Here is a 24,591-nt window from a genome sequence, read left to right as displayed (position 1 = left end):
TGAGCCTGCACTTTTCAAAAAGTGAATGTCATTACAAAGAAAAAGTGGGGGAACAGTTCTATATTAAAAGAGACAGAGGAATAAAAACCAAATTAACGTGTGAACCTTGATTGGTGAACCAGGATTTGATGAAGAGGGCAATAAAAGACATTCTTGGGATAATTAAAGAAATCTGAATATGGAATAGACATTATATAATTCTATAGGATTGGTGCTAATTTGGGGGTGGGGCACCTAAGTTAGGTGTGATAATGGTATTATGGTTACTTGTGAGGCTGTACTGATTCTTGGAGATGTATGTTCAGTTACTTACAGGCGAAGCATGGTGTCTGCACTTTTAAATGGTTCAGAAAAACGTGTGTGTGTGTGTGTGTGTGTGTGTGTATACACATATATATATACATATGGGTGTGTATATATATACATATGGTTGTATATACACACACACACACACACACACACAGAATAAAAGTTGTTAACAGTTGGTAAATCTAGGAGATATAGATGTTCAAGTTACTGTTCCTTCTGGTTCTCTATATGTTTGACATTTTTTAGGGGAAAAAGAAAAGAAATAGATAAAAAGACTATTAGCTTTATGAATGCTGGACTGAAACATTCTTGCTCACTCTTGCCTGGCTCATGGAAGGTGCCATAAATAATTGCTGAAAGAAGAAACATGTCAGGGAAGGAAGGAAAGAAGGGAAGGAGATGGGGAGGGAAGAAAAGAGGGAGAGAAGTGGGGAAGAAAGAAGGCCATCCCTCCTGCCATCACTTGGGCACCCCCAGCATGAATGTGATGATATATATCTTCCAGGAATTTTTTCACCACAAGGATAAATCCACTTTTTAAAAGTGCTGCATTTGTAGAATCATCAGGTTTTAGAACCAAAAGCACCCTGGAGACCGTCCACATCCTAATACAGCTGAAGAAACTGAAGCCCAAAAGCAAAGTGGCTAAGGTCACCTGGCAGGTCAGTGACTGAGGGGGTAGTAGCTGTCCCATGACCAAGGCTCCTCCCTTCACACTAAGCTGTCTCGCTCCCATCTTTGGCAAAACTCTAAATCTACCTATTACATTTAAATGTAACCCTGACAAAGAGCCATACTTAGTTACTCACAGGCTTTCATTTAACTGAAAGTGAAATTTTGCCCAGAACAGCAGTTTTGAGAACTTGTCAAACTTGTGGAAGTACAATTCCTTAAAGGACCAAAAAGTAAAGTAAATACTGATGTCATGCACTGTGCTAGGAGCTTCCATTATTGTATTTAGTTCTCCCAATAGCCCCGTGAAGTAGGCATTATATTTTACAGACAAAGTCTATTGCCTGTGACCTGCCTCTTATGGCTAAAAGGTAACTTCAAGGTAGAAAAAGGAAGAGAAAGGAAAGAAAGAATAACAAACAACTGGATACATCGATGAACGCTGTGAGCATTTAAAACTGTTTCTTGATGAAACAGAATAATTATGCATATAGTCTTATGATGATGAAATTAATAAAAAGAGAGGAAAACTCACATGTTCAATAATAAACTGGCTTAGTAAAGTGACAAATCCAGTGATAAATTATTTGATAGAAAAAAAGAACACTAATTAGAATATAAGCATCCACATGTTAAAATTTTTTAATAGGTAAGCATATATATACACTATAATTTATTAGATAAAAGATACTAATGCTAATGCAATTCATTTTAGGCTCAGTAATAACATATGTTTCATTCATTACGTTTAGTATTTCCTTTAAAAAAATAAAACCAAAAACTCCCCTGTTGCAAAATGAGCAGAAGGGGAATAATATAAAAAGTGAAAGGAATGAATGGTAAAGTCTACAATTTAAGAAAATAATCCACAAAAGTTGAAGTAATGCTTGCTTCAAGAACAATTTAGCATTTACCAGTAGTGAATTATACTTGAACAGAACTACATTTGAACTTAGAGTTTTAAATGAGCAATATTTTAAATCTAGTTTGCAAGGACTTTCCTGGCCTCTCTGTCTTCTTTTAATCATATCAGGATGTTAGAAACAATCAGAAGTGTTAACATTCAACTTATATTTTAATACTATTTTTTCCTCTTAAAACCTTAGAGAAATATTATTTCTACCAAGAAAAATAAACTAGACAATTGAAGATAAAGCTCTGTTTCATTTGAAAAATGAAAGAGACGCAGGAATTTTGAACTGGCTTGTGAGAGCATTCAGAAAATTACTCCAGTTTTAAGTTTTGCAGAGATAAAGGTTAAAAATTTAAAAAGTAAAGTACTTAGGCAAGAGTTTGCCAGCTGTTAAATATTATACTGTAATAGAACTACAGGTTTGAGTAGAACTCTACATTGACTAAAACAGTCCTCTTTAAAATGATTTATGATGTCTATGTAGTGATTTATACTAGATCTTACCATTTTTCTTTTAAGCATGTACACTTTAACTGAAGAAATGAAAAACTTTATCATAGTAAAAGATGATTTCTTAAGAATGGAAAAGGAAATAGTCTTCGATATTCTATCAATTAGCAAAAATCTTCCAGGAGTTTTAAGAATATACTTGAAAAAATTATCTGATGTATTTATTAGAAATCATACCTCCTTATGGATGAAAGTATCATTTTAACATGCAATCAGCGACTAAAGTGTTTGATGACCTGATTTTTCTAACTAAATATTCACTCACAAGCTCAATTTTTAGAGCTCTAGAATCAGGACGGGTATTTGTCTTCAGAGCATGAAAGGCTGTGTATCAACCAGGGACATCTTTACTTAGAGACGGCCTATTGTGTACATGATACGACATTAGGATAACCTTCGCCACTAGCACCTGATTTTCCACCATTAGATGAAGCAACTTTATGTAAGGAAGAAAGTTTGGACCAAGCATCAGAAGACCTGGGTTTTAGGCTTAACTCTGCCAATAACAATCATGGCAATACTGGTTATCCCCAGATGGCCTCAGTCTGCTTATCTGCAAGAATCTGCAAGGTTAGGTGGCTGGACTACATCAGTGATTGTTGAACTTGTTTTAAAATCCACAGATCCCTTCCTTCAAACAGAGACTCGCACAGTGCCTGTCACATCAACCAGATAACAAGGAAGCGACTCTGGCTGAAGAGGATTGGAAGGTCGAGAGTGGATCTGTCCACAGCATTTCCAGAACCCCCAGGAAAGTTCTATAAAGCATCTTGGTGGCTCCCCCAAGCACAGTGTTAAAACCATTAGTTTAGTTTTACTTTAACACAAAAGTCATTAATAGACCGCCCTCTGCTAAATAAGGATAATAAACAAATTTTGCTTGGTCTGCCCAGTGTTTATTTATTTATTTTAATTTAAATATCACTAGGTGGGCTTGCACCCTCCAGTTCAGCCCAGTCTGTACCACTCTGTTGCTGACATCACTGGGCTTTTCGCACACACATTCACGCTAACTATTAGGGGGCTGAGGGGGGCTGAGTCTGTGACCCTGTGATCTAAAGTCTCCTTCACCAGTAACATTCTGTGATTAATATTGTTGTTTAATTGAGCATTGCTTTCTAACTGGTTTCCTTTTTTAAAATGCAAACATTTCTAAGAAGGGTCATGCAATCATTCCTAAACAATTTTAAGGTGAATGAATTTATCAGAATTTCCTCTCTAACTAGAGATACTGAAAATCACAGTAGGGACTCATGGGACAGGTTACTGAAAGGTAAGAGAAAAAGGGAGGGGCAGGCACAAAAGATAAATTTGATTTTCTTACCAAAATTCACCTGGGGGCTCACTGGAGAAACGGTTAATTCCAGGGAGGGGGCAGAGGGAATACAAGATGAGCCAGTTGCTACAGAAACTAAGGTAGTGCTTCAAAGCATCATGGAAACATGTCAAAAAGACAAACAGATTGAAGGGGCTGTCATTGGCCAAATTTGAGAAAATTTAAGCATCAAAATTAAAAAGGACAGAAATAGATTATAACCCACTGAATAACCTAAGAACCCATGAGTTCAGACTTAAATAAGCAAAAAAAGTAAATGCAGAGAAGGAAAGCTCTTCCTTACAGCAAAATGCCAACTAATAAATCTAGAAGGAATTATGGAGTTAGAACATCATCAATCAGTGCAAAGTAGTCAGAAAAAATTTTATAAACAGGATATTGACAGTCTCAAAATATTTCCCCACAAAACCCTTGTAATTTACAAAGAGAAAAGCTGTAACTTTACAGTAGAGTAAGTACCTGAGTCAAGTGATCAAAGTTAACATCACAAATGGACACTGGGTACCCCCGATATGGTACACCGACAAGGACAGGACCTCACCTCAATGGTATTTCCACCAAAAATACATAACCCAAGTCTAAACATGAGGACATCCTAGTCAAACCCAGAATGAAGAGTCTTCCCCCCACCCCCCCAAAAAAGAAAGACAAAGGAAAAAAATGGAGTATTGATCTTCCCTCTTTAAAAAATGTCAGGTTAAGACAAAGACTCAGAAACTTTTCCAGATTAAAGGAAACAAAGTAGATATTACAACTCAGTACAATGCACAATCCTGGATTACATCCTGGTCTGGGGAAAAAATCAGCTTACAACTAATTACTGGGACATCATTGGGACAATTGAGAAAACCTGAATTTAAATTTGGACTGTGGTTTATATCATTAAAATACCTGATTTTGATAAAACCATGGTTATTAAAAAGAATGTTATTCTTAGGAAAATACCAAAATATTTCAGGGTAAACGGGTACATAGTCTTCAACTTACTCTCAAATGGGTCAGGAAAGAAAGAGAGTGTGCAATATAGACAGATTCATAGAAAGAGAGGTAGTAAATGGGGCAAGATATAAATATGAATCTCAGTAAAGGGGATTTCTTGTACAATTCTTGAAACTTTTATAGATATTTGAAATTATGTCAAAATAAAAAGTCGCCAAAATGCTAAAAGGAAAAGTTTTCGGGGACCGACTTGACCATCTACAATCCCCTAAACCCCGACTTGAGTGACTGATCAGGACAAAGTAGGAAGTACAGGATTTAAAATGTATCACCTGCCAAACAAAATGGTATTTGACAGATGAGGTAAAGCTGATGCTAACAGAAATACTGGTGACACAGGAAATATTTAAGGTGAAAACTTCTCTGAAAATAAAAGTTCTGTACTAACTTTTTAGACCCAAGTTTCCTTGACATGAAAGGGAATAACTGTTCCTGAAACATCATACTGGAATTGGTAGGAACAAACCCAATATGTTTCCTTTTGGCCTTCTAATTTAAAGTTAATGCTTTAATAATTTCTTTGAGTCTCCAGTTGGTTGCTCTCAGGCTACAGATGGACCACCACCAATATGTAATTAAAGGAGAATAACAAATAGTTAGAATATGGATCACACAGGTGCTGACTTACAAACACAAACGCTGTAGCAGAAGATTTAGCTCCCAGGAGGCTGGAGGTGTGCGTCTCTGCTTATTGCCATCATAATTCATTAATGGTCAAAGTAACGCTGAGATCAATATTCCTGCAGTCATGGGAATGAGAAAAAATGATTAGCACCAAAATAAGGTACAAAGACAGTCTCAAAATCTTTCTCCTTACATAATTAAGAAACCAGTCATTGTCATGAATTTTAAAACTGAGATTTTCTTAGCTGTTCCATGTTCAAGAGGTTGCACAGCTTAAAGGATCTTGAAGAGAAATGCTGTTCCCCTAGATAATATCATACACCAAAAGAGAGAGACAGTGAGGTCAGTTTGGTTTTTTTTCTTCATTTTAGTGGTACAGAAATGCAAGGAAGGATGCTGGGATATGGTAAACACCACAGAAGGCAATGCAGCATGTGATGGTTTCACAAGAAGTTCAATCCTGAAATATGCTTGAAGAAGACATACAAGTGAGCCTTTAGTAAGATCTGGGTCTAAACCACTGGTTCCAATGCAGATTCCTGGGCCCCAGTAGAGGGGGTCATATTCACTGGGACTGTGTTTGGAACCAGGGATTCTGCATTTCTAACAAGTATTGCAGGGACCAGTCACTGAGAAATATTAAGAGTGGCAACCGTTGCTGTTTTTATGAATCTAATTACTATAATACTTACTGTGTTAGAGTAGTAAATACACCTTACAATAAGTTAAACAGTATACACGAAATGATACAGAGAAGCTTATGATGATCCATCCCCAACCCTAATTCCACCTCTTGTGAACAGTTTTAAAGGTTTTTGCTTTTAGCTCTTCTGGTTGCAAACACCCCCCTGACTTTCCCTAATTTAAAAAAGTAAATACCCCTCTTTTACAATACACTCATGTTGTAGATAAATTAGAATAATTAATATTTGAAATAGTGTAATTGGCCTATTAGGTAAGTACCAATTTCGTGTGAAATTTGTAATAGTTTAACTCTTGCCAAGAGTAATCAAGAATTGCATAATTTAAAGCTAGTAGGCAGTGTGTACGGCAACTGAGTTTACGTGTGTGGCTATGTGGCATGCCACTCTAGCCAGTAATCAGAAGTACAGTGGAGCTTGTAATTACACACTCTTTGATAATGGAAATTTGGATAGGCCGAGTTTGGTGACTGGCTCCTGTCCTCCTGGAGCCAGTTCACATTGGTCATTTCATGAACTCTGCACTAAGTGGGTCCCACACGTTACACGACTGAATTTGTTGGACCTCAGTTATGAAGTTACAGCAGAGTTCTACTTGCATCTGCCATCATTTAACAGGAGCTTGTTAACCATGCTGTTATTTAAATGCACAGGAACGTCTAGAAGTGATTCAAGTGACTTTTGTATTATTTTAATTTTTAGAGTTATAACATTAAAATAGTTTTTCTCCTATAACAAGGTCATCTAAGCTTTCATCCAGTGGAGGCAAAACCCTAATTCTGAGAATATATTCTTGGGGAACAGAAATTAGATATCATAAAATACCATAAAGAGGCCACGCGGCCATATACCATGCTATTAATTTTGGAGAGAGTACTCTGTGAAATATTAGAGATAATTCTGAGAAAAACTTAAAAAGCATTAAAGCAGATAGGGCTTTACGTCTGCAAGTATAATCTTATAACTGGGCATGGATAATGGAATGGGAAAAAATGCCATGGCTGCAAGATCATCAGCACTATAATGTGTCCTTAAGCTATAGAGATGGTTGATACCTGTGCTCTGAGATTGTGCCCATGGCCTTCAAGGTATGCCTATGAAGAATCACTCATGAATTATACATTCTTTGAATATATGATTCCTCTTTTCAATTTCTTGGTTATGGGTGGCCTCCAGTTACAAAAGATAAGCGTTTAGCTCATTTATGTTATCTTCTTCTTCCTCCCAACGCCTCCCAGTTTGGGGTAGTCATATCATTATTTTTTAAGTTTTGTTGTGGTTACCCTTGTAACTTTAAATATTATGTTATGCCTCAATTTCTCTTTCTGAAAACCTGAGTATCTTGACTTCTCATTATAGAAGTTGAGGGTGTCAGTGATACTATTCTTCTCTTCATATTTCCTTCATTTTGCACTTCCCACCTTCGGTCAGCTATACTTTCATATTACGAAGATTAACGTTTGCCTCTTTTTTCTGCAACATAGCCGAGATCTTCCTTACTCTGTCCATCGACTGCAAGAGTTTAAAGCCAAAGTACTTACATTAGTAAGACTACAACAACATTGTGCACTGCCAAGCTAAGGAGCATGCTAGGATTGCCATTTCCTTTTCTATGAGGGCACTGTCGTAACTCCTCACCTACTCAAAGGATAATGTTTTAACACCATGTACTAGTTTTTCTCTAACAGTCTATATATTATTGAAAATCATACATATTCTTCTTCTTCAAAATTGGATCATAACATTCTCAGTTAGCTTTTTGTTTTTTCTGGAATTCTTAATTGCCTGTCTTTTTTATTGTCTAAATATATACTTTATCATAACACTCAAGTCTTTTCTGTTTTTTGTTTGTTTTTATTTTTTGTTCCCTCAATCACACTATGAACTGCAGGGAGTTCTCCTCTGCCCAAGAGTCCTTACCTTTGGAGCTCTTCATTCTCCTGCTCTAAACTGGAAGACTTTGTATTATACTCTACTTCCGTTTCCAATATTAGGACCCTCGCCGCCTTCTTTCTTGGATAATATCCTCATTCTGCTGGAATACATATTCAAGTAACTTCTTAAGAAAGGAGTTTGGGAAGTAAACTTTCCAAGTGCTGGTTTATGTGAAACGCCTATATTGTACTCTTTGAATGATAGGTTGGCTGAATATAGAAATTATTTTTAAATTCAATTTCCCCCAGAATTGAAAGGACCACTCTATTATCTTCTAGCAGCCAGAGATGTTAATGAGAACTTGGCTGCTCAATTTTCATTTCTCTGTAGGTGGCCAAATTTTTCCCTCTGGAAACTTTTAGAAATTTTATTTATTCTTAGAGTTCTAAATTTTTACAATGTTGTATCCAAGTGGCTTATTTTCCCCATCTACTGTACTTGGCCCTCAGTGGGCTCTTTTTTTTTTTTTTTTTTTTTTGCAGTACGTGGGTCTCTCACTGTTGTGGCCTCTCCCATTGCGGAGCACAGGCTCCGGACGTGCAGGCTCAGCGGCCATGGCTCACGGGCCTAGCCGCTCTGCGGCATGTGGGATCTTCCCAAACCGGGGCACGAACCCATGTTCCCTGCATCGGCAGGCAGACTCTCAACCACTGCGCCACCAGGGAAGCCCTCAGTGGGCTCTTTTAATGTAAACATGTATGTCCTTTCCTGGGAAATTTTCTTATATAATTTCTCTAGTAATTTCCCTTTTGCCATTTTCTCTGTTCTCCTTTCCTGGATCCCATATTATTTAGCTGCTGGATTTCTTAGATTGGTTTTTATATCTCCTCTTTTCTCTCATACTTCCCCTCTGTAGTAGAGAATGTTGTTTGTATTTCAACATCTTCTTTACCACTGTCATCTTCTTTGTCCACATCAACTGATTAAAATAACAATAACTATTACTAATAAACCTGGAGCAGAATGTTTGTTTTTATCACTCTGAGTGCCTCATCCAGAGTCGTGCCCGCCCAATTGCTGATCTAGGTAGCATCCTCTTGGAGAGCTGATGCTGAAAACGTCAGGGGATGGAATAAAAAAAGAAAAGAAAACAAAAAATCCTTACTGAAGTCCAACTGTAGGTACTGCTTTCCCCTCTTCCATCGGGCTCATCACCCTCTCTTGGTAAAATTAAATTGGTCTGGCATAATTTGTACTTCACAAAATCATGTTGATTACTACCCAGTACCTTGTGCTCTTTTAGATGGTGGCAAATTGATTGTTTGATGATTTGTTCTTGTATCTTCCCAGGTATCCAAGATAAGCTGAATAGTCTATAATTACTACAGTTGTGCTTTTCTCTGTTAAAAAAAAAAAAAACAACCAAAAACGATACTCCATCTGCAGATTCTACTTGTCAGGACCTTCTCCTGTCCAACCTTCCTTTTCTAAAATAAAGGCTGGTGGTCCTGCAATTACAGTTGCCAATTCCTTAAGTGCCGTTGGATGTGAGTAATCAGGCCCTGCTGATTTGAATGTACTGAGCTTTCTGAAGTGCTCTTCAATCACTTCTTTCCCCTTGTTTGCCTTTGTATCTCCAATAAGATAGCACTTAATCTGGTTTAGTTTCCTTATCATTGCTGATTAAAAGGAAAAAAAAAAAAACGGCTAAAAACACAGTGAAAGCCTTTGCTATTAGTTATTTTTTAATAGATTTTGTTTAGCAGTAATTGTTAATAGTTTTGTTAATAGTTTAATGGTTGTATTTGCATCCTGTAAATTCCTTCTGGTATTCTTCCTTCCTTCCACCCCTCCCTTCCTGCTTCCTTCTTTCCCTCCCTCCCTTGCTGTTTCCTTCCTTCCTTCCTATCTCCCTCTCCTGCCCCCAACTCTCTCTTTTCCTTAAATTTTTTATAGAGGGTGAGGTGAGAAGGGAGGAAAAACGAAAGAGGCAAAGAGCTCCATATAACTTTATGACAGAGATATTTATTAATCACCAAATATCCATGTGCTCCCCCAAATTTTCCAGCCTCCTTATAGTTGGGGCAAGAGGCATATGACTAGTTCTGGCCAATAGGTACTTAAGAGCCATGAGTTCCCCTTGTCCCCTTTCCTCCTGCCCAGGTGAGCTGGGAGCCACATGTTCCAGATGGTGCACCAACAAAATGCAAGTGGCCCGAGTCATCACTTTGGTAACCGAGACCCCCGAGTCATCATTGGAAAGCAACAGTCCTAGAGAGCCATAAGACGCCCAGAGGCCCATGTGTTAAGCTGCTAAGATTTAGGGGTTTATTTTTGCAGCACCGTCTACCTTATCTTCACTAATACAGTACCAATTTCTGGACCAGTCAGTTTAGGTTTTGCCAAGGGAACAAATTAACCCTGAAATCTAAGTGGCTTAACATAACAAAGGCTTAATCCTTACTTGTGGTATGTGGTAGCTAGTCTCCAAAGAGGGCTCCCAATGACTCTTACCTCCTGGTAGTCACACCCTTGTCTAGTCACCTCCCGGTCTGTCTCTGCGCTGATCCCGTGACTCACTTTAACCAAGAAAATGGAGCAGAAGCCTTAGGAAATCTTGACAGCCTCTGCATTTGAAGTCACTCATGACATAAGAAGTCTGACCATCCCACTGCCAAAGAGAGGCCACACGCAGATGGCTGGAGAATGAGACTCCACGTGGAGGAGCACTTAGGTGCCAGACCTCAGCAAAGAGGCCATCCTCAGTCAAGCTTTCCAAGGTCTCCAGCCCCAGCCACCGTTTTGACTACAACCACATGAGACCCTAAGTGAGAAAAGCAGAAGAAATGCCCAGTGGAGCCTAACCAACACACAGAAATGGGAGAGAAAACAATAAATTGTTGTCTTAGGCCATTCTGTATGGGATGGCTTGCTGGGCATCAGTCGCTCACCGAAGCATGGTACACATCCAGTGTTGGTGTAAGGGGGTTGAGCTCCACACAGACATTCATGGAACCATGTTGATACAGGTCCTCCCATCTTGTATCTGCACCACTGGTAACATGTGACCTCCTTTATTGGAGTGGTGCAATGGCAAGGGAAGAGAGGGCTGCTGGTTGCATACCAACTTTTAAATGCTTCCATCTCTGTTCCCAGTCCACTGGTCAGTGAGAAATGTGGGGGAGTGAATGGAGAGTCAATGGGCATTAAATGTCTCTGCTGCAGATCTTGCCACCTAAAATTTGTCTTTTTTTCCCCCTAGTTTTTAAAATATTTATTTATTTATTTTTGACTGTGTTGGGTCTTCATTGCTACGCGTAGGCTTTCTCTAGTTGTGGCGAGTGGGGGCTACTCTTCGTTGTGGTGCATGGGCTTCTCATAGCAGTGGCTTCTCTTGTTGCGGAGCATGGACTCTAGGCACACGGGCTTCAGTAGTTGGGGCGCGTGGGCTCTAAAGCGCAGGCTCAGTAGTTGTGGCACACAGGCTTAGTTGCTCCGCAGCATGTGGGATCTTCTTGGACCTGGGCTCGAACCCATGTCCCCTGCATTGGCAGGTGGATACTTAACCACTGTGCCACCAGGGAAGCCCCTCCCCCTAGTATTTTTTAAAATTAATTTTTATTGGAGTATAGTTGATTTACAATGTTGTGTTAGTTTCTGCTGTACAGCAAAGTGAATCAGTTATACACAGACATATATCCACTTTTTAGATTCTTTTCCCATATATGTCATTACAGAGTATTGACTAGAGTTCCCTGTGCTATACAGTAAGTTCTTATTATCCCCGTAGTATTATAACAAGGTTTATCCAGGAGTCATCCAACTGGCTTTCCCATAATTGTAACCAGTGGTGTGCAGGACTGGCTCATACAGCTCAGAAGAGCCCACTGAACATGTCTCCTCCCAATTCTGCATTTGGTGATGCCATGTTGGTAGCATGAAATCAGCTATGGTGGAAATATTTACATCACAGAAATCGGCAAATGCTGTAAGTCAAGACCCTCCTACTCCCAGCCTTGGTTAAGCTGGTTGTTAAATATTTACCAGACCACTAGTTGTACAAAATCCAAAATATACCTATTATTCAGGCTAGCCCTATATTCATGCATATTCACTTATTATAGGTAGAATTTTGAAAACTTGCCATCAATGGTCTTATCTTTTTATTCCACATATCAAACAACAGGCTGAACCCATAAATTGAAGAATTGTGTACAAACCTGAGTAAACTTTATTAATAATAAAAAAGAGGACAAAATTTGAAGTTTTCTATATGTAATCAGAATGTGCATATTTTTATAGTTAACTTCATTCTAGGACAGTACTGGAAATGCTGTTATAAAGTAAGTATAGAACATACCTATTTTCAGCTAGCATCAACAAGGTTTTTATCATTCCAGTAATTACTGCATCTAATAACATTATCTTAGGTACTGATTTATTCTGGAAACTTCAGTATCTTTTAGAGTTTATAAAAGACTAAAATCTTTTCTTTTAAGCCTTCCTGAAAGAGTTAATTCAGCTCCCCGTTCCAGGTCACCGACTCTTCTTTTCCTAGCCTTCACCCTCTACACACACAAAGAAAGGCCATCGATAAGGTTCAAGCTTCTATTATGGCATATGAAGCAGTAACATTTGAAATAGCACCTTGGAGGCCCGAAGGAGTTAACACATCTTTCAGCAGTGCCTACTTTACAGCTCTCGAGTATTTTGGACCCTGAAAACCTGATTATTTATTAAAAGTATGAGCAGAGTCCAGCTGGAGAAAAAAGCTCATTCACCAAGCAAGAAAGGATATGCTTGCAAATGACATTTGAAAATAAGATGCCAAGAAACTTTCTGCTACAAACAACAAGGGATTTTTACTTAATCCACATCTAATTATATGGCAAAATTAAGGACAAGATGGTTCCAGAATCAGGGAGACAAGTCAACTTTAAAATACTGTTTCCTGGGCAGAGCCCAGTGAGACCGCCTATGGATAAATTCAATGTTCACTAATTCAGAAGAAAAAGAAAGAATTCTCATTGTATGCAGAAACCAGCATATTTTCCATCACGACACTGATAATCTTATGGGAACTCTGATACCTTTTTGAGCTTTTGGGATTATTCTATATGTTAATCAAGGTTCTTTTACAAGTATGACTGATTCTATTTCCTAAAGATGTCTGCATTAATATACATCACATGTTCTTCTCACAATGTGATGGTAACATTCCTTCATTGAGAGCAGTGGCCCTTTGAGGCTCGGTGGATCTCTGTAACTTCCTCCACAAATAGGATGAAGTGGAAATAACACCGCGTGACTTTGGAAGCTAGGTCATAAAAGGTGATATGGCTTCCACCTGGCCCTCTCTCCCTGAGAACTGTACCTTTGGAGCCCTGAGCCTCCAGGGGAAAATCCATCTACCTTGAAGCCACCATGATAAAGAAACCATAGGTGGACAGAGAGATTTCCACATAGCTCCAGCTCTTCCAATCCCCAGCTGCTTGAGTCTTCCCAGGCCAGGCATACGTAAGGGTTTAGACAATTTCAGCTCCTGGCCTTCAAACTACCCCAGCTGAAACCAAGTTGTAGTGGAAACAAGCTGTCCATGCTAAGCCTTGCTCAGAGTGCAGATTTTTAAGCAAAATAAGTGTTCTTATTTTAAGCCATTCAATTTTGGGGTGGTTTTTGTTACACAGCCATTGTAGCCGGAACAGCAAGTAACAAAAGCCCCTCAAGTTAGCATTATCAAAACAGTAGAGGTTATAGTATAAAGGTTCAAGAGTAGCCAATGGTGGCCCAGAAGAAGAGGCGCAGCTGGGTCTCAGGATGGTTTGAACAGGAACTAAATTAGAAAACCAGCAGAGGCCAATCAGCTGCTTTGCTCCAGTGCTGTCTCTTTTTCTCCTTCTGTCCTCTTCTCCAGTCTCTTACTTCCGGGCCCTCATCTGTCTCCCTGCACATCTGCTTCCTTCTCCCTGCAGTCAGGTATTCTGTGCTTCTGCTGCCTATGGGGCAGTACCACAGCTCTTGAGTTGTATGTCCTTGGTTTAAGGGACCAGGCCACGCTAACTAGCATCCCTTCATTGCAGTGATAAATTCCTGGGAGAGAGGATCTAATTGGCTGGCCTTGAGTCCGGTGTCTGCTTCCAGCCCCCTCAGTCAACATGGGGAAGGACCACATGTTACCAACATGGCTGCTACTCCCAACCCCCAACCTCCTGGGAGAATTCTTAGAAGGGGGGCTCAGAGGCTTCTATGCATAACAGTAGACCTTATATAATTCTTGAGTTTTAGAAGGCATTTTGGATGTTTTTAGCTGTACATAAAATTCTACCATGGACTCCCCTTTAATTTGCTTGTCGTTTGTTTACAAACCTGCTTAGGTAGGTGGATACAACCTCCTCCCCACTCCCATCCCATCCTCACGATCTGAAAGGGTGCTTCTGGATCTCTACAACAAAGGAAGTGGATCAGGTTGATGTGACTTCAAGGAGGCTGAACTCAATAATAAACCTTTTTTATTTCATTTTTATTTTTTGAGGCCCAATTTGTAATGTGAATTTGACTCCTTACTTTACTACCTTTTAGCTGTTAGGGCCTCTGAGCAACTGGGCCGATTAGAGATCACAGAGGCAGTCAGGGAAACTGAGGACTCTTGATGAACATTGATAATTTCCCCATTAAACATCTCCCTTTGCCAACTAACCTATGGTATTATAGATAAGGATAGAGGTTGCCCCTGAGGGAAGGAGAGACTGCTTGGCACAGGGCCTGGCCCACAGGAAACAGTGTTAACTATTATTATTACTACTATTATTATTAGTGCTCTTAGACTATTTCAAAATAAAAGGAAAAAGCATGTCTACTTCTGCCTTTTACTATTCCATTCACTCCAACAGAACCCACTGCAATTAAGCATACATTGGTTGAATGCCTCTATGTGCCCGATCCAGGCAGAGCAAACACTGAAGGTATCTTTCTGGCTGTTCCAGGTCCCCCACTGCAGAGACCTACACCCATGGGAGGAGTTCTAGGCTGGCCACATCCCTGAAAGGTTCTGTGATTCATTTCTTCCCTGGGTCACTGCTGTTCAAAGTTTTATACATTTCTGTCCTGAGCCAGTGCTAACCGAGGGAACTCCTCTGGCTGGGTTTCCTTATGTGGAACCTGGCCAGGGGGAGGTGAAGCAGGACGGATTTGCTCTGTGTTTGTGTTTTGCTGCAATGGTTGTGTTATGTTTTGTTTCACCCCGGCACCAGTCGACTTTACCTAAACAGAAACACCCTGTGTAGTCTTTTGTAACACCAGTATTATTTTAAGGAAACACAAGGAGGTGGGACAAAAGAAAATGGCCATTAATCAGAACTCCAGTCCCATGCAGCGCTCTCTCCAACAAGGTGCCTTTAGAACCATCCACGTTGAACAGTTGTCTAGAGGTCATTTGTAACCAAGGCGCTCAGCAGTGGACAGGACCAAAAATGATTAGTTACCTCCTTCAGGACTCACGGTCACTGTCATCTCCAGTAACTCCTGTTCTGCAGCTCACTTCTGGCACTGCATCAACAGATGAGCCAGGAACCCACTGAAATAAAATTGGTGAAAAACGTAAGGGAAACATTGCTTCTAATTAGGCAAGTCTAATGCTCTAATGATTGTCAAAACCAAAAATGAAAACAAAACAAAAAAACCAAGACCCTAAAGCAGTGTTTTTTCATTTATTTCTTCCCTCCCTTCCCGAATAAGCAGCTTCCTGAGACTACCTTGATATATGTTCCTCTTCCCCTTCAGATACAGAACTGGGTGCTTTTTGCAGCTTGGTTTCTCTCCTGTCCTTACCCAGGCGGGTGCACAGCTAGGGAAGGGGGCAATGAGAGCTGGGGGAAGGAGGGCTGCAACTCGGCAGTGAGCAGTGGATTCACCATCCCCCTTCCCGCTGCACTGCAGCCGTGGCATGTCGGGGGTGAAGAATCTTACCCACCTGGTTACTTCCAGGCAGGGTCATCAAGTGCTTTAAGGGCATGGATTCCAAGCCAAAATGCTTGGGTTTGAATCTTGGCTCAGCCACTTACCTTGTAGTTTGACCCCTCTGTTGCCTCAGCTTTCCCATCTATAAAATGGGGATAATAATACTAATTACTTCTTAGACTTGTGGTGAGATTAAATGAGTTAGTACCTGTAAAACACTCGAAACAGAGCCTAGCACGTATTAACCACCCAGTAAATGTTAGCTATTACTATTATCACCTTGGAATATCTCCAAATCATAATTATGACACAACATCATTATATTATATTGTCTCCAAGCTGCATACCATGAAACCAGCAATATGCAAACATCAGCTAGTCCTTTTGCTATTTTAGTTACTAAAAACTTTGTTATGTGATCCAACAGGAAACACCTTGGGCTGACTGAAGTCAGTAAAGACTAATGTGAAGTTCCAGGATTGTATTTTGCCAGTAATCCTACTTCTAGGAATACTTTCCATGGGAATTTTTAGATACACAAGGACAAAGTACAAACAAGCTCACTGCAGCATTATTTATATGGTGGAAAACTGGACACAGGCTACATGTGGAACAATCTGAGAATGATTAGGTTAGGGACAGCAAATACTACAAGTACTACATAGCCATTAAGAGGGGTGCTTTTGATGAATTTTTATGATGAGGAAATGCTCATGAAATAAATGTTAAGCAGAAAAGCAGGCTTCAAAACTGTGTGCACCAATTTGTATGGAAACACAAAAGACCCCGAATAGCCAAAGCAATCTTGAGAAAGAAAAACGAACCTGGAGAAATCAGGCTCCCTGACTTCAGACTATACTACAAAGCTACAGTAATCAAGACAGTATGGTACTGGCACAATAACAGAAATATAGATCAACGGAACAGGAGAGAAAGCCCAGAGATGAACCCACGCACATATGGTCACCTTATCGTTGATAAAGGCGGCAAGAATATACAATGGAGAAAAGACAGCCTCTTCAATAAGTGGTGCTGGGAAAACTGGACAGCTACATGTAAAAGAATGAAATTAGAACACTCCCTAACACCATACACAAAAATAAACTCAAAATGGATTAAAGACCTAAATATAAGGCCAGAAACTATCAAACTCTTAGAGGAAAACATAGGCAGAACACTCTAGGACATAAATCACAGCAAGATGCTTTTTGACCCACCTCCTAGAGAAATGGAAATAAAAACAAAAATAAACAAATGGGACCTAATGAAACTTCAAAGCTTTTGCACAGCAAAGGAAACCATAAACAAGACAAAAAAGACAACCCTGAGAATGGGAGAAAATACTTGCAAATGAAGCAACTGAGAAAGGATTAATCTCCAAAATTTACAAGCAGCTCATGCAGCCCAATAACAAAAAAACAAACAACTCAATCCAAAAATGGGCAAAAGACCTAAATAGACATTTCTCCAAAGAAGATATACAGACTGCCAACAAACACACGAAAGAATGCTCAACATCATTAATCATTAGAGAAATGCAAATCAAAACTACAATGAGGTATCACCTCACTCCAGTCAAAATGGCCATCATCAAAAAATCTACAAACAATAAATCCTGGAGCAGGTGTGGAGAAAAAGGAACCCTCTTGCACTGTTGGTAGGAATGTAAATTGATACAGCCACTATGGAGAACAGTTTGGAGGTTCCTCAAAAAACTAAAAATAGAACTACCATACGACCCAGCAATCCCACTACTGGGCATATACCCTGAGAAAACCATAATTCAAAAAGAGACATGTACCACAACGTTCACTGCAGCTCTATTTACAATAGCCAGGACATGGAAGCAACCTAAGTGTCCATCAACAGATGAATGGATAAAGAAGATGTGGGGCTTCCCTGGTGGCGCAGAGGTTGAGAGTCCGCCTGCCGATGCAGGGGACACAGGTTCGTGCCCTGGTCCGGGAAGATCCCACATGCTACGGAGCGGCTGGGCCCGTGAGCCATGGCCGCTGAGCCTGCGCGTCCGGAGCCTGTGCTCCGCAACGGGAGAGGCCACAACAGTGAGAGACCTGCGTACTGCAAAAAAAAAAAAAAAAAGAAGAAGATGTGGCACATATATACAATGGAATATTACTCAGCCATAAAAAGAAATGAAATTGAGTTATTTGTAGTGAGGTGGTTGGACCTAGAGACTGTCATACAGAGTAAAGTAAGTCAGAAACAGCAAAACAAATACCATATGCTAACACATATATATGGAATCTAAAAAAAAAAAAAAAGGTTCTGAAGAACCTAGGGGCAGGACAGGAATAAAGATGCAGATCTACTAGAGAATGGACTTGAGGGCACAGGGAGGGGGAAGGGTAAGCTGGACGAAGTGACAGAGTGGCATGGACATATATACACTACCAAATGTAAAATAGATAGCTAGTGGGAAGCAGCCGCATAGTACAGGGAGATCAGCTCGGTGCTTTGTGACTACCTAGAGGGGTGGGAGAGGGGGGGTGGGAGAGGGAGGGTGTGAGGGAGACGCAAGAGGGAGGAGATATGGGGATGTATGTATATGTATAGCTGATTCACTTTGTTATACAGCAGAAACTAACACACCATTGTAAAGCAATTATACTCCAATGAAGATGTTAAAAAATAAAATAAAATAAAGTAAAATAAAAAACCAAAAAACTGTGTGCACAGTAGGATCTCATTTGGTAACTATGTACGCCCATTTGCAGAGAAAAAAGTCTAGGGAAATGCATCAAGATGTTAACAGGGCTTCCCTGGTGGCGCAGTGGTTAGGAATCCGTGTGCCGATGCAGGGGACACAGGTTCGAGCCCTGGTCCGGGAGGATCCCACATGCCACGGAGCAACTAAACCCGTGCGCCACAACTACTGAGCCTGTGCTCTAGAGCCCACGTGCCACAACTACTGAGCCCGAGTGCCACAACTACTGAAGCCTGCGTGCCTAGAGCCCATGCCCTGCAACAAGAGAAGCCACTGCAGTGAGAAGCCCATGCACCGCAACAAAGAGTAGCCCCCGCTCACCACAACTAAAGAAAGCCAGTGTGCAGCAATGAAGACCGAATGCAGCCAAAAATAAATTAAAAAAAAAAAAAAGATGTTAACAGTGGGGTTTCCGACAGGGGAAGAACTCAGTACCTGGTTTTTATTTACATTTCTTTATATTTTTTGGTGTCTCCATGTTTTACACACAAACACAAATTATTTTTACATTTGGGGAAAACAGTAAGTCATAAAACCAAAACATTTAATAAAGCCTCTTTCAGAAGACACACAGTGGACTAACAGGAACTGAACACTTGTTTCCTAAACTCCTAGGTTTTTTTTTTTTCTTAAGCCCCAAACAACACCATATAAAGAGACAGGTGTTGCTAACCCTTCCACTTAGCTTTGCTTTGGAAAGAAAACTATGAGAAATCTCAGTTAAAAAAGAAAAAAAAGAGAGAGAGAGAGAGGGAGGGAGGGAAGGACTGAGGGAGGGAGGTGGGTGGGGGCAGTTAGAGAGGAGAGCAAGGGCCTCTTAGGGTAGAGGATACAACTTGGCATTGACTAATCAGGACCATTTGTTTTCACAACATTGGGTAGAAACATCCTTGGCCCAAAGCAAAATGGAAGAGAGCCATCTATCAGCTCTTTCGGAAGGAGTAAAAAAAAACAAAAACTTCTGCGGTTAAAAAAAAAAGAATACTAATGCAAACAGGACATCAAACAAGTCCAAGTAGACAAGTAACAGAATTCCCATGCCTCTGCACGCAGAACCTTGCCAATAAACCACCCATTCTGAGTCCTACACCTAAGGAAAGATTATTAAGAAGAGCCCACTCTGAAAGGGCTTGGAAAACATCAGCGAATGACAGTTTAAACTGCAGCCCACGTAACACCATTCAGCCCAGGGCGCAGGTACTGCCCTCTGCCTGGGGACCTTGCCCCTTCAGCTGTATGCTCAGGAGAGGGGGCCGTGCAGGAGCTATGCCTCGGCCTGAGAGGCAAAATTAATAAAATCAGGATTATTTATGATGCAGGAGTGAGTTAATAATATTTTTCAAGAACCTGAAGGATTTATGTAGAGGAACTGCTGTTTTAGTAACTAAACCCTTTTGGATGGACTCCAAGACAAACCAGACTTGTCTGGCTTCCGCCCTGAGTCCCTCCACCTCTCCCAGTTTCTCCTGGCAAATAAACTCTTCTACTTCACTGGAGGGTGATGGTCAAGGAGACGACCTTCCTGGCTGCTTTTATCAACCCTCGCCCCTATGTCAAAGTATCTCCCAGCTTCTCTCTTTGTTCCTTCAAATCTCAAAGTAAGAATCAAGAGGGGAGGGGATGCCTTTTTCATGCCAGGAGCTGGCAGACACATTACCTCATTTAATTCCCCCAAACACTTTGTGAGGTAGTCATAATTATCCCTATTTTGCTTGTTAGGGGATAGAGGAAATTTATCCTTTTAGCAGCTGGTAGGAGGATTCCTCTTGGGGACAGAACCATCTTTGTGGGGAAATGTCTTGACCAGCCTCTTTTGGCTACAACGGGGTGTATAGGGAAATGGGTGGAGAAAGGGGGGTGTGTACTGTGGGCTCTGCACTCAGAAAGAAGGGAGGTAGAAGCAAGAGGAGGGGAGGAGGTTTAGAAAAAGACTGTGTGGGGCACAATATGATCCCACGCTCAGAAGTATAGCTCTTCAAATCTCCAGTAAATTTACTCAATTCGTGAAATGCTTGTTGAAAGAGAATTTTCTGGATGGCCTTGTTGGCACAGGGTGAAACAGGAGCCCCATGTGTTTTACTTGAGATAGTGGCAGGTGGTTCCATAGGAAATGTTTCCTAAATCAAAGAGTAGGAAGGTCCCACTTGACATCTGAGTTACATAAAGGAGGGGTAGCCGGGGGCGGGGTACTGAGGCTCAGAGAAGTTAATCAACTTTCCTAGGGTCATACAACAGTGATGCGCACACTAGCAGAGGCAGAATCGAACCCAGGTCTGTGTGTCTCCAATGTCTACTTTTTTACACTATTCCACGTGATGCACTGAGATGGCTTTCTCCTCCTCAAAGCCAACTCTTCCACTGGTGTGCTCCATCCACACATAGTAATAGTAGTGAATATTTATTGAATGCCTACCGCACCCCAGGCATTGTTGCATGCATTAGCTCATTTGGTGTTCACCATGTCACTGTATATTTGAGGATAATTATTCACATTTTAAAATATGGGAACTGCTGCTTAGAGAAGGTAAGACACTGGCTCAAGCTCCCACTGCTCTCTAAGTGGCGAAACCAGCATTTGAACCAGACTGTTGTGTTCTCTCATCTCATCCCTTCCCACCTCCTTCAAGAATGATTCCTCTCATTAACCCATCTAATTAACCCATTCTCTCCCTACCTCACCCTGGGCTGCACCCTGGGCTGGGATCTGGTGGGGTTTGTAGAGGCCATGCAACACTGAGCTCAAAAGAGGCTCTCACGAGCTCAGGTCAAAGTCACTGTCCACAGCTCAGGCTACTCGTGTAACTCAGAGGTTGGCAAACCTTTTCTCTAAAGGGCCTATCAGTAAACATCTTCAGCTTTATGGCCTCTGATGCCAACTACTCTGCTGTTGTGACGTGAAAGCAGCCACAGATGTAAGTGAATGAGCACAGCTGTGTTCCAGTATGACTTTATTATGGACACTGAAATTTGAGTTTCATACAGTTTTGTTTTGTTTTTTTTTTTGTGGTACGTGGGCCTCTCACTGCTGTGGCCTCTCCTGTTGCGGAGCACAGGCTCCGGACGCGCAGGCTCAGCGGCCATGGCTCATGGGCCCAGCCGCTCCGCGGCATGTGGGATCTTCCCGGACCGGGGCACGGACCCGCGTCCCCTGCATCCGCAGGCGGACTCCCAACCACTGCGCCACCAGGGAAGCCCTTTCATATAGTTTTTATGTATCACAAAATATTCGTCTTCTTTTGATTTTTTCCCCCCAACCATTTAAAAAGGCAAAAACCATTCTTAGCATGAAAGGGACAGAAAAATGGGAGACAGCCTGGATTTGGCCTGTAGGTTACAGTTAGCTGACCCCTGGTTTTACTAAACCCCCTCCTTTTAGGTTCTGCACCAGCTGGGCCTGTGTCCAGGCTGAACAGCCTCTGGGCTGCGCTTCGATCCCTTCTGCCTTAAAGCCACACAGGTTCAGTTCCCGAGCCTCTGCTCATTGCTCTCTTATTAGGAGCTCTCCTCCAATCCTACAGCTTCTCCTGCCGAACCAGAAGAGAAGGAATTGTCTGCTGTCCCTGAAAGAGGTGGCCATAAAATAAGATGAAACTGCCATCACTTAGAAGACCCTCGTGGAGCCAAGCCCCCGGGATAGGTTCAAGGAGGGTCACCCTAAGGCTACGACAAGGTTTGAGAATAATATGCTTCAAATAGACTGAACATCCTAGAAGGAAATCTCTGGGAAGAGTGGAGAAGACATTCCTAAGAATCTGAGACCAAGAAAAGAATCCTAGAGTCAGAAATAGACCTGCAAAGGCCAGAGGGCAAGAGAAAGTAAGACAGGTGAAGGACAGGGATGCAACTCAGCCCAGGGCCAAGGGGACAGCTTAGGTCCAGACCCAGAGAGAAGACTAAAATGCACTAAGGAAAGATTGAGAATAGTAATAACTACCAACATTTATTAACCATCTGCTATGTTTCAGGCACTATATTGCTGGGTTCTTAACATATATTATCTTATTTAACCCTTTCAACACTCTAGTAAAAGAGACATTTAAAGAAATCTCCTTGCATTTATTGTTCGTTTGTTTATTCATTTATTTATTTATTGTGCATCTTCCATGTAGCAGACACTGGGCTAGATGCTGAAGATATGTGAGTAAGCAAAAATAGACTTTGTACGTGCTCACATGGAGACTACAGTCAAGTACAGGAACTGGCAGCTTCTTTGCTGTAAAGGGCCAGAGTAATATTTAGGCTTTTCAAGCCATAAAGTCTGCTCTAACTACTCAGCTCTGCCACTGTAGTACAAAAGTGGCCACAGATCATATCGAAATAAGTGGGCATGGCTGCTTTTCAATAAAACTTCATTTACAAAAACAGGCTGCAGGTCAAAGATGGAGATAGTTTGCTGACCCCTGGTTTAGGAGAAGAGAAACATTAAGCAAACAGTTACACAAATAACAATATTAAGTGCTATCATATAAGTTCCTCATAGTAAAAAAGCCTATGGAGGGATTTTACCTATTCAGAGAGATCAAAGATTTCCTAGAGGGGGTGGGCCTTACATCTAAATCTAGTAATTACTGAAGAGGGAGGCAAGACTATTGCAGACAGAGGACACAGTATGTGCAAAGGCCCTGTGGTAGAAGGGAGCATGACAAACACGAGGAGCTTGAAGAAGATTTATGCAGATGGAGCAGAAAGAGTCAGATCAGGAATTTCCCTGGTGGTGCAGTAGTAAGAATCCGCCTGCCAATGCAGGGGACAAGGGTTCGATCCCTGGTCTGGGAAGATCCCACACGCCGCGGAGCAGCTAAGCCCCCGCACCACAACTACTGAGCCCATGCGCCTACAGCCCGTGCTCCACAACAAGAGAAGCCACTGCAATGAGAAGTGCGCACACCGCAACAAAGAGTAGCCCCTGCTCGCTGCAACTAGAGAAAGCCTGCGTGCACCACCAAAAACCCAATGTAGCCAAAAATAAATAAATAGAAGAGTAAGATCAGTGGACATAAGATGAGGCTGAAAAGGCAGGTAGGGGCCAGAACACATAAGATCTTATGGATCTTGTTAGGGAATTAGGTCTCTATTTAAATACAGAAACTATGGCACAGGAAGTTAAGTAACATGCTCAAGGCTGTATAGCTAGTGAAAGCTGGAGCTAGAAGCATCTGTTTATCTCTAGACCCAACTTCTGTATTCTCTCTATTCACTTTGGCTTCATATATGTTTGCCTAGTGTCTTTACAAATTTCCCTTTATGAAACTCCAAAAACTCTCAACTAAACTAAAAGGAAAGGGAATTTTGTCCACACTTAGGCTAGAAACTTAGCAAGGCCTCGACAACAGCTGCAAACCAGAGTAAACCCGGTAGAGATGTCCTAGTTACAGAGAAGGAAGTACACGGATTGGGGATAGCTGTGTATTCTCTTTTCATCTCGGATGTCCATGGAGTCTTATTAAATTGTTCTTTATATTATATGCCAAATAATGGCCTTTAGAATATTGCCGGACTCCTTAAACCAGCTCTGACGTTCCTTCGTGATCTAGCCCCTGCCTACCTCTGCAGTTCTGTCATCACAGCCTCGTTTGCCACTCTCCCCTCTGAGAAAATTGGATGACTTGCTCTTCCGTAAAAACTCCACGACTCCTCTTTAATTCCATACAGTTCCTTCCGCTGGAAGAGCACATGCCTAGCCCTGACCTTTGCCTGGATACTTTCCCTTCTTTAAAAGTCAACCCAGCAATTACTCCTCAGGCCTCCAGTTCTGCAGGTAGCCTTCCTGGCCTCTTCCCCACCTACCCAGGACACCGCGCTCCTCAGCTGTGCTCCCGCAGGTCCCTGTGTTAATGGCTAACATCCTAAATTACCGCTTGTGGTCAGCCTTCCCCCACTGGCCTCTGTCTGACAGCAAAGAACTTATCTGATAGGCATTTACCATTTTCTATGTAGAGGTTAACTTGTTTAACTTGCTGTTACTCCACTT

The 24,591-nt window shown here is 41.3% G+C and overlaps 1 protein-coding gene across 5 annotated transcripts in view; it reads right to left on the bottom strand.

Annotated features, from left to right (window-relative positions):
• The window catches only part of LOC111171145 (spermatogenesis-associated protein 31D4-like), a 192,042-nt gene that overhangs the window by 146,153 nt on the left and 21,298 nt on the right, over nt 1-24,591 (bottom strand). For 3 of the 5 annotated variants that reach the window (XM_089913335.1, XM_089913338.1, XM_089913339.1), the window contains exons 2-3: nt 15,421-15,512; nt 5,368-5,479 (exon numbers count right to left, since the gene is read on the bottom strand). The gene's annotated coding sequence lies outside the window, so the exon portion shown is untranslated. Of the gene's footprint in view, nt 1-5,367; nt 5,480-15,420; nt 19,335-24,591 lie in introns of those variants that run through there. The other 2 variants (XM_089913337.1, XM_089913336.1) reach the window with 2 other exon arrangements.

The sequence above is a fragment of the Delphinapterus leucas genome, chromosome 6 (assembly GCF_059928025.1).
Source record: "Delphinapterus leucas isolate spDelLeu-1000000601 "Yukka" chromosome 6, BTC_Dleu_Yukka2, whole genome shotgun sequence".
Classification (NCBI taxonomy): domain Eukaryota; kingdom Metazoa; phylum Chordata; class Mammalia; order Artiodactyla; family Monodontidae; genus Delphinapterus; species Delphinapterus leucas.
Note: the sequence above shows the minus strand (reverse complement) of the source record. Positions and strands in the feature narration are given on the sequence as shown.